Genomic DNA, 11,500 nt, shown 5'->3' with positions numbered 1-11,500 from the left:
CAGTGCAATCTGAGCCCACAAGTGATAGCTTCACCTTTCCAAGTCTAGCTCATCTTTCCCTTGATGACACCACGGCTACCATGCCCACCCCAATGATGGGCATGCCAAGAAACACTCCATGGATCTCATTTGTTAGTAAAGCACTGCTACATGGTAGCTCAATGCCTGCAATAGTACCTACAAGTGTGTACCAATCATATACACCCATGGATCCTCGTACTCATGTAGTCCCTACTCCTCCCATTGTTTCAACAACCTATGCTCCACAACCACAACACCCAAGTTATTATTTCCATGGGACTATACCGGCTAGCATTAGCATGTCACATCCGATTCTGCTATGTCTAGGGCCACACATATGAACTTTGGGCCACCACATGGCACAACATCGTACCCAACGTGGAACCCAAGGGCTTCCTATGTGCCAAGCCCAATGCCAATACCTACTCCACATGTAGTCTCTGGAGCGTCTTCACCCATGGTGCCTGCTCACTTAGGTGACTTGGCAATGTTTGCTTAAGCTATTGGTTGATCTATTGCTGAGAATATGTGTAACATGCCTAATAGAGAGCTTAGAAGTAAGGCAGTGCAAATAGCCAAGCTCACACAAAAATTTAGTGGAGACGGGGATGTGAGAAATCATATCGAAGTGTTTGAACAAATATGCGATTCTCTAGGAGAACACAATGACCTACATAAGAGTAATGCTTTAAGCCTAACCTTAAGTGGGAAGGCAGGGGATTGGTATAGAACCCTAAGGGTGGAAGAAAAAACGATTTACCCTACTCTTAGGAGACTGTTCTTGAAAGAATACATACGAGAGGGAGTGCTTTGGGCTGTAGCCTCTCAGCTCCAGAAAGCCCAACGAGAGGAAGGAGAGTCGGTGAGAGACTTTATTAGTCGTTTGAAGCATTTGAATTCTCGTTGTAATCCAAATGAGCGCTTCAACAATAACCAATTGCTTGATAGATTCATTAGGGGATTACGACATGAGGATATCTACAATTGCCTAGTCATTAGAGGTATCACCACTTGGGAAGCAGTCACCACCAATGCGATCCAATTGGAGGATAATTTAATGATTCAAGGAGCTAGAGTGTCTGTTGAGTCTAAATCTATTAGCTCACAAGCATCGGGGCATCAGCCAATGACCCTAAAGCCTATTGCTAAGGAGCCAAAGTTAACTGAGATGACTTTAGCAGATCTCACCAAGGCTATTCAAGAGAGTCTTAGAGACAATCGTGCTCTGCAAAACAATCATTTGTATCCAAGAAGGGAGCAACAATGGTGCTTAGTATGCTATAGACCGCATAGTACCAATGAATGCCCTACTTTTAGAGTAAAATTCAATGGGAATTGCAATGCCTGTGGAAGGTATGGTCATCAAGCTAAGGATTGCATAGTATTTAAGCGCGTGATGGCCAATAGACCTACCTTAGCATGGACAAATACACCTCAAGTGCCTGCATTGATGCCGGACCCACCTCTTGAACAAACATCACAACACATGGTCCCTAGGGCCCAAAATGTTGTTCAAACAACACCCTTACCACCTCCAGTGCTAGGACCACAACCACATCCGAGAATCACCTCTGTGAATCAAGTGGGTTGTGAGTCATGTATTGCTTGTTTGGAAGGCTATGAGGAAGATATAGATCCTAATATTAACTATGGGATGGATGTGCTTGAAGAAAGTCCACAATACTACATGGAGGACTATTGGGGACAAGTCAAACCTGTATATCAAGTAGCAGCTCTTGCGGCAAGATGCCAAAATATCAATTAAACTACTAAGAGACCACCTCTTCAATGCTATGAGTGTGGATGTCCACATCATGTAGTCAAGTGTCCTATTAGGCTACAAAAGAACGCCACACTAATGCAAACCAATCAAGCGAGCACATCTACAATGCCGATACTCATGTGTAATCGATGTGGCATAGATCATTTGATTGCCCAATGTCCAAATAATCCAAATGCACCGAAGATCACGCCATTAAACTTGATTGAAGTTACAGAGGAGCCATCACCAAGTACACCTATGGTACCAGTAAACGTACTCACACGATCGATGCTCCAAAAACAAAATTATATTCTTGAGGAAGAAGACACGGCATCAATTGCCCAATCTCAGAAAAAGAAGAAAACACAAAGGAAGAGATCGCAAAAAGCAGCGAAGTAAAACCCTAGTTCAAAGACCAACATAGGGACTGGTGACGACCCCGTATATATGAACGACGCCGAAGAAGATCTTTATTCAGGTGAAACCATGGAGACCAAAACGACCACTAAGATAGAAACCAACAAGGAAGATCTTCATGAGCCACAATGGCCAGGATCCAAAAAGAAGATAGGAACTTACCCAAACCCTATAGAGGAGATTGAGCGAGTCAAGCAATTAAGGAGTTTGGTAGAAGATACCCAAAGGGATCTAGAACTAGCACCTAGGTAGATCTAGATTACAGACACCGTGTTCCCTACGCAAAAACAACCTCACCAAGTCCATAGACCCTTAGCCATACCTAGTGTCATCCAAGAAGAAAGCGACTTAAAGTCATGGGAAAGTGGGCATACTCACTTCTTGATGGAAAGAATGTTTACAAAAGGACTACCTGATCCTATCAAAGAAATGGAGATCCCATCTTCCCCACGCTAAGGGACTGAAGCCCAAAAGGTGTCGTTAAACATTGCTAAATTGATGGATTTCATGTCTTCAGAAGTTAGAACCACCATCATGTCCAAACTATATAAAGACCCTGAGCTAGTCTCAGCTCTTCGAGCCTTCCTGAATGGAGAACTAAAGTTTGGGCTACCACAATTTGCACAGATAGATGGAGCTGGGGAGATTCCAATAGAGGAGGAACACTTAGATCCACAACCCAACCTAAATGAGAACCTTGTTATAGAAATACATGTTAACAAGTTGGGACAATACTTTGAGGGCGATGAATCCAATGCAACAATACCAATCACTACCAAGGGATTAACTGTGAAGGGAATCCTTGATGGTGGCGCTGGGGTTAGCATTGTGACTAAAAATTTCTGGGAAACTATGAGAAGACCTCACCTTGCGACCACAACCATAGTAGTGAAGATGGCCAGTGGGACTATTGTTAAACCTATTGGGATGCTATAAGATCTCAAGATCAAGGTCTTTGGACATAAAATAAGGGTTACCTTCATTGTTATGGATTTCTCCAAGCACACTATGGCATCGGAGATGATCTTAGGACGTCCTTTCATGAGGGAAGCAAAAATGGTACATGACTGGTCTAAAAACCATGTCTACCTGCAGTTCCAAGATTCTGTCATTCGAGTGGATCTTGTAACTGGTCGAGCACATCCCCTAGGAAACAGGTTTATAATTGATCATAGATCTGACACAACAGTTCACTCGGCCCCATTGCAGTAGTGTTACATGTGTAAAGCAGACACTGATGTTGGGGAAGATTCTCCTTATATGGATGTACTACTTGGGATGACTAAGTCGGACAATGTGGATTGGGTCCACCTAGCAGCAACCATAGACACTTGGGGAAATAGGGGGATGACCTGGGTAACACCTGAGGGGGATGAAATGCCCGTACCCTTAAATATGCTAGAAGCAATGCATATAGCTTATGACAAGACTCATCCTCATATAACAAAGAAAACATACAAGTGGGTCCCTAAAGCTTCTTTAGAGACCATAGCTAGTACCAAAAAACATATGCCTTATAAGAAACATCCCACTCGCTCCAAAAAATGTAAGGAAACGTGGCGGTGGATTCCTAAACAACTATTGGAAGCCCAAGGCTACTATCAAGGAAATGATCACATCTGGGTGCCAAAACGTAGAGTGGGTTCTTACCTGTCACCTAACCCATGTGCGCCCAATCTTGTAGCTCCAAAACAAATTTAAAATCATGGAAAGAAAAAAATCACGGAATGCTACACACCCGCTCCAGAGCTAGTTTGGGTACCAAAGAAAGAACGATTTGTTCCACCTAGCTCAGGAAGGGGGGAGTCCCATGAAGCTTCTAGCTCCTCATGTAATGCATCCATAGAGGTAAAAGCTTCTCCACAGCCTCTACCTACAATAGTGGACCTCCATAAAGCTACAAAGGAATCCACACCTCCCAGTGTTCAAGAATCACCTGATGAACCACTTCAAGTTCAATCCTAGGAGAGTACCTTACCACCCTTGCAACTCGACGAGGCACCTAAGGTAATAGAAAACTAATGGAAAAAATCCTCACCTATTACCAACTAGAACAATTGGTTTCAAAGGGTGACGAGCACATTTCAAATGGTATGATCTACCCAAGGAAGGGGGGAGTGTTTGCTGACAGTCATCATTCACTCACTCCCCTCTCAACCTTCCTCCTTGACCTTTGAATCTCCCAATCTTAAGGAATATACATATAAAGCCTTATACTCACAAAAAACAAAAATAATAAAGATCAAGAGAAATTAGCAAACGAGTATGCACAATAAAAGTCAAAACATTGACCCAGACCTACACATTCACATCTAGTACACTGAAACAGAAACCTATGTCATAAAACACCTTTGATCCTCATCCCTCGAGTGATGGAGGGTAGGTAAGATTAGTACAATAGGAGTGTTTTTGTTTTAGAGTTTAGTGATTATCAAAGTACCTTTTCCCATTGATGTGCCTCTTAGAGGTATTCTTTGTGTTTCCTCGTCTGTATAGGAGTGTGTTGCTATTGTTAGGATTTGGACCTTCATGGAATCTTTCTCTCGTTCACACTTCAAATCAAGCACGACCATCAACGCAAACAGGTGTTTCTTGTCCATTAGCATTGCCCCTTATCTTTTTGCATTCATGTTTGTCTGCTTTAATTGTGATTGGTAGCATAATATTCAGTGCCTTTGTTTAGTAACAAACATTAAATTCAATGTAATTTTTGTCATAATCACTTGTTTAGGTTTAAAAATCAAGCAGTCTGACTAAGCTAGTTTGACCAAGCTAGGCGTTAGAGATCTTCTCTTAATACCATGGGGAATGCCTTCCTAATAATCAATGGTTACTTAGGTTCCTAATCCGATTTAGGCAGCATTGTGTGAAATGTATTAGGGATTTCTAGTGGGCTTGACCCTATTGACCTTTAGCTTAAGTATTATAGAGGGATTTTACTAGTGTGATGAGCCTGGGGAGGTGTAATAGTGTTATATGACCCCCCAAAAGTTACAAAATTAAATTGCTGAAAACGAACAAACAAAAAATCAAAGTGCCACAATGTAAAATCTTAAGCTGGAAGAGAAACCTCAACTTGATTTGGTACTCCACTCACATGTATCGCCTATGGTACTAGAGCCCTAGAGGTTCCCAGTGTAGGCGCTTTTCCTTGAAAAGCAAAAAACCCAAGGCATACAAAATAAGCACACATATCAAAATTGAATCATTGTGAAAAGATTTTGGGGGGTCAAAGAAAAAGTAATCAATTAGGCGACGATTTCATGAGAAATTCCTTTTATCGCAGCTTCACTACAAGGTCTTCTAGGTATAGTCTCTAGTCAGCCCTCGAACATGAAATAATTGGCTCTCGTGATTAAACAACTTAATTGACCAGAGAAAATTGAGAAGCTTACCCATGGTATTAATAGTCGATCCTTAGTGCCTTTCGACCAAACTTGTTTAATTTTTTACCTTTACAATTGTTTATGCGTTTGATTAAATTGCAATTTAATGTTTATTTTGCTGATAAATGGTTTAAAATTCTGCTATTAATCAACTTGTCTGCCTAAAACTGCATATTCTTTTTAATTGTATATGAGAATGCAATTACTGTGCCAATGTTGTTTGATTCTGAAGTGACTGAAGAAGGCTAAGGACATTCATCTCAAATGCTCTTCCACCTCGACGAACGAGCTTCAACTTAATAGCTTCCGAGGACGGAATCTACATCAGGAAGGGGGGCATGTTAACCCTCATGGCTCACGGACACCCTATCACCTACGACGGACGTTGTATTATTTACTTGGTAGAGTCAGGTACCGGGCTTGTTGGTCCAATAGGAAAAGGGTAAGAGTGATCGCCGATGAGAGACGCACTCTAACTAGAACATTCAAGGGATTATTTGGCTAAGCATGGGCGCCCAAGTGTGAATGGGGCGAGCTCATATAAAAGTCAACTAAACCTAAACTTCACTCATTCTCTCATTTGTGCAATTGAAGAGTGCTCTTGCTCCATCTCCATCTTCTTCTTCTTCATCTCCTTGTGTGTGTGTGTGTATGAGAGAGAGAGAGAGAGAGAGAGAGAGAGAGAGAGAGAGAGAGAGAGAGAGAGAGAGAGAGAGAGAGAGAGAGAGAGAGAGAGAGAGAGAGAGAGAGAGAGAGAGAGAGCGATCGAGCATTGCGGCGACACGACGATGGCGAGGCGGTTGAGCGCGGCGTAGCGGCGTCTCCCTCTTCTTCGTGGCAAGGAACCCTCCACGACAACAAGCGAGTGACACACCATTGCCATCTTTGGGCTTACTAGTTTAGGCTTGTTGTGTGCTTGGAGCCATTTGTGGCTCGCACACAGTGTATCGGCAAGTTCCTTGCATTGATACGTGCGACATACGCGCACAACGAGTTCGACATTTGGACACTCCACCCAATAAAAAGGATCGGATTCTCAAAAGGTGTGTTTTTATTGATGATGAGGCTCGAGTTGATGATGACTCCAACAACGTCGAAGATGATGTAGAGATCACAGGTAAATTTATACCATTGATAAAAGTTAGTGAACATATTGAGTATTGTTTATTTTTATGTTGGAGACAAGGTCCTTAAATCTCATTTGAGAGCCCTATATAGGGTGTACGTTTTTTTTTGAAAAAGTGGTCTCCATTTAAAGGAGACTCTGTAATACTTTTTGTAAACGATATACTTGTGACTATATAATCCTAATTGCATATGTTTTTGGATTGTACATGCTTGCCATTTTTTTTCTCTTTGCAGAGACCAATGTGCACATTGAAGATCTTCATGACAATAAAGAAGATAGTGATCAAGAAGTGGATGATGAGAATAAACATTCCAAACACCTAGGCAAGCAAATTTTTCTTGGCTTGATGAAAGATGTTCTAAGTCAGTTTTATGTCAAGAAGAGGACATTGCCTCCTCCTGTTCCACTTTGTCGACTCATGGTGCATGAGGCTTTTAGGTTTGCTAGAGATGATGTAGAGTGGCTCATTTCCTCATTCAATTCTACTGGGTATCTAGAAACTATGGGGCATTTTCTTGTGCTGGTTGGGGATGCTAGAGGAGATACCATTCCCGTAACCACAGTGGATTTGGAGGAAAATGAGGACCAGTTTGGCGGGAAAGAAATGTTGAATTTGAGAGAGAACTTGGTAAAGAGTGGTAGGAGCTCAAAGGAAAAAGTTTTCTGGTATGGAATGGCAACCATAAGATAAAAACTTGGTGGAAGAGAATCAAAGATAGTGAGATCTTTCACCCTTTTCTCTTTTTTATTGTAAAGCTTTGTTTTACAAATGATGATTATATTTTTCCTGTGATAGAGTACTTGGACAATGCTCAATACCATGTTAGTGTTCTTTGCCGATTCATTGAGTTTTTTCGAGCAAAAGAAGCGGAGTTGCTTCTTGCACTTGACACTTCCAATGTGTAAGTTTGTTAATTACATATTGACTCTCATGTTTTTACAAACGATGCTTCTGCTCAAGTCTTTGTTTTCTATTTTTTAACAACATTTCTAGGGCACATGTCATGCCAAACATCACTCATGAAGTTCATATGTTTCAAAGATTTGGCATGGCAAATAAAGATTCAATCCTTCAAAAATTGACACCCGATATGAGAGAATGGGTTAGGGTGGAGATGACTGTGGAGGCAAGGTATTACCATGGTGTTGCACCATGGTACAACACTCCATGTGGATTGATATCTCAACTTGTGTGGAAGGTGATACCTACACTACATGTTTTTAGATTAATGTAAAGTTTTATTATGGTTTCAAAAAAGTGTTTTGTTTTAGGACGATTTCACTGCATTTATGTCCAAAGAAAGAGCAAAGCTTGATGCACTTGGACTAAATGATGTTGAGAAAAAAAAGAGACTAGACAAGGGCACAAATGTATAAGAGGAACGGTTGAAAGATAGGGGATACAAGTACCTATCAATCGCCAATCCTCTTAATGGTGATGTGTTCTTCAAGTTGCTATTTAGCATTAAATGGGATGAACCTGTAATGATTAAGATCAGTAGAGATAAGCTCTATTGTTTGACAAGCTCAAAAATCTTTCCTGAGAGGTATATGAAGCTATTAGTTTCTCATTTGATAATTATGTTCGTGCTATTTCATTTTTCTATGTGATTATTTGATATGTTGTTCTTATTTATTGTAGAAAGAAGATAATTTTGCACCTCATGAGTCTCACTAAGTCTACGGATCCATAGTATCTTCATTTTGGTGACTACAAGCTTTCTAGAAGTTACATGAAAAAGGAAACTTATTGGGCTCACTTGCATGGGGAGGCTACACTTATGATTGAAAGGCTGCAAGTAGAAGGTCCACAACTTCAAATTCTTTTGACCTATTCTACAAAATGAGCATGAAGAATCATATTTTGCACGTAGACATTTGACCATTGTTTTCAATAGAATATAAACATGTTTTAATTTACACAAGATCAACTTGAGTGTGTTTATTGATTGTTAGTATGTATGTAGGATTTTATTTACCTGATGGATACGGTGAAGTCTTCCGACTCTAGTGACAAGATGCCAGAGCTTATGTTGTCGGCTAAGAGAGTGATTTACAGGTTTGCATCTTTCACTTGCACTCTATGCAAAAACAGAGCATTTAAATATTTGCCATGGTCTTGTGATAGTGGGTCATTTTGAGTATGATGACATATAATTTTGTGTTTACAAAAAATCCTTAAATTCTCTGTGGAAGCCCAATATGGGGTGGATGGCTTTTTTGACAACAGGGCCGTGTATAATGTTTATGAGGAAAACCCTTAAAAGCCTTGTGGGAGCCCAAAATAGGCTTTCTAGTTTATTTTGAAAACGTGTTCTCCATACAAAGGAGACTCTCGCAATTTGTTTTTTGATATATGTCATTTACCATTGCGTGTATGTGATTTAAAAGTGGATGATGCTCTAAAACTTGTGTAGATGGGTTCTGCAATGCATTGAAGTAGCACAGGAATTGAATGAAGCCCCATTATTCACTAGAGAGTGGATTAATGTGCATGATGAGAATACAATGTTCTCTCCCTCTTTGCTTGAAAGGAATGTGACAACTTGGGAGGCCAATGTTTGTCCTTGGTGGTTGGATTATCCACTAGGAGTTATTCCAAAGCAAGAAATTGAATTATGGAAGAGTAAGTACCTTAACACTTGTGGTTCTCTTGTTTTGAGAATGTATATATTGCTTTAATGATAATGTATGTGATATTGTGCTATATGATTGTTGAGTGAAGGGTTTCAAAATAGAGTGATGAGTACTTAAAGGAGACACGAGAAGAGTCTCTCCCTGTCGTCTCTCATGGAGTTACTCAAAACACCATTGGGAGTGGCTATCAAGGTACTCCACTAGTAAGCAATGCACTCAAGAAGGGTAAAGGCCCAAAATGGATCCTCCAAGTACATCAAGGATACCCACTCCCTCTTCTATGCCTCTCATTGTGCCATCTACGGAGCCTGGCATGTCCTCTTTGGCAACCACTATACCTCATATGGCACCCTCTTCTAATGTGCTAACTACATCCTCATTGGTGCACACTACTTCATTTGTTGCAGAGTCTTCTCTTGGGTGAGAGGATTGGGAGAGAAGGCCAATCACACGATCTTTTGGTAAGTTTAAGAAAATTGTTGGCAATTTTGTTTTCAATGTTTTCTAATTGAAAGCTAATTTGGATACTTCTTGCAGGGTTCCAATACCAAACCGTTGTAGATGTCTTGCTTGTGGATATATCACAAATTGATAAGTTTGCCCTTGACAGGTAGATGTGGATAATGGTTAGTTATTTGTATTTTCTTATTGCATTTCTCTATGGTTTTGAACATGATTTATGTTTTGGTTTTCTTGTAGCATCAATAAATTTTTTGCGACCCAGAATACAAATCTATATAGAAAAGATGGTGTGCCGTGTCGTGAGGTTGCTAGGCTTATATTTGCAAATTTTCCTACAAGTTTTCTTGTGGATGGTGTAGGACCAATCCCATTGGGTAAGTAACGTTTCTTTGGAATAGTACTTACAGCTAACTATGGTTGTCTACTTACATGTCATCATTCACTTTTGCAGAGGGCATGAGTGTTCCCAAGTGGAATACATTTTCCAGGGGTCTGACAGGTCGCATAGATGTTGCTCATGAGTTTTTGGCCAATGAGGGGTTTTTAGTCACCATGTGCATGGCCGAGCATATTGGAGATTTTATTGCAGATGCAATTAGGGTAGGACTTCTGCTCTTATGTACATGTACCCTTATGTGTAATAAGAAGGCATATCAGCATCCACTCACTAGAGAGGTGGTGAGATAACAAATTTAGTTTCATAATTTAATTTCCTAACTAAAAACATTATAGTTAGGACATTCATTCTTTGAGAATTTTATTTATGCAAGTACTTGATCTTACCATGTGTCTTTGGTATCGTGTTGGCCATCCCGTGCCACACTATGATAGAGAGGCAGGGGAGAAATTGCTGAGAGATTGTTTCCATCAGATTGTAGCTACATGATAGATGATGTAGTCTTCCCCATTGAGATTGATGGTGTTATTCTTAAAGGCGGCGCAAAGCGGTCTTCTTTGTTCTTTCGGTAAGGCTAGTCCAAAGTATGATACTAGTGAATGTTTATAGTATATATGTGTTTGCATTAGGTTTTTTATTTACTTTTTATATGGTTAGGTGGCTGTTGGATGGCAACATTTACTGAGCCTCATGACTATGTTTTGGACTTGTTTGCAGGGTGTGGTGGTTTGGGCTGAGCTTCTACGGAAGATATGAGGCATTGCATGTGTCTAGAGCTAGTTGAGGTGCTCTATGAAAGATGTTTGTCCGGCATTGCATGTGGACCTATGAATTGTTGATTGCAGATGCACACTTGGTTGAGAAAACTCTATTCTAACAGTACACATATTGATGTTTTGATTTATGTTTTTATGTACTTGGCATCCATATGACATTGACATGGCATTTTGGTATGCTCCATACATATCATTTGGATGTTTCATTTATGTTTGTTTTGTACACGATGGCCACATGATATTCTAATGACTTTGATTGGAGATTTCCTATGTAGTTAGATTATATTGACACTATTGAGAATGTGTTGAATTTTGTTAGATAAAAGAATCGTCAAAGTGATGGAAATAAGAGTTTATGTGAAGGAAATCCCATGTGGGAGCCCAAGAAAGTATACAAAGGAGACTCTGGCAAATTTTTTAAGACTCACGTTCTATGTACAAACTCCAAAATACATACAAAAGGTGCTTTTACAAAGTTACAATCTGCATAAGCATAGACATGCTTCCATATTT

General features: G+C 40.2%; 1 pseudogene; it reads left to right on the top strand.

The window, feature by feature from the left end:
• Window positions 1-8,558: 8,558 nt before the first annotated feature.
• LOC147443058 (uncharacterized) lies at window positions 8,559-10,967 on the top strand (annotated as a pseudogene).
• Window positions 10,968-11,500: the final 533 nt, after the last annotated feature.

Source organism: Adiantum capillus-veneris, chromosome 14 (genome assembly GCF_014529385.1).
Source record: "Adiantum capillus-veneris isolate H3 chromosome 14, ASM1452938v2, whole genome shotgun sequence".
Lineage (NCBI taxonomy): Eukaryota > Viridiplantae > Streptophyta > Polypodiopsida > Polypodiales > Pteridaceae > Adiantum > Adiantum capillus-veneris.
The sequence above is the reverse complement of the archived record's forward strand: the minus strand, read 5'-3'. Positions and strand labels throughout refer to the sequence as shown.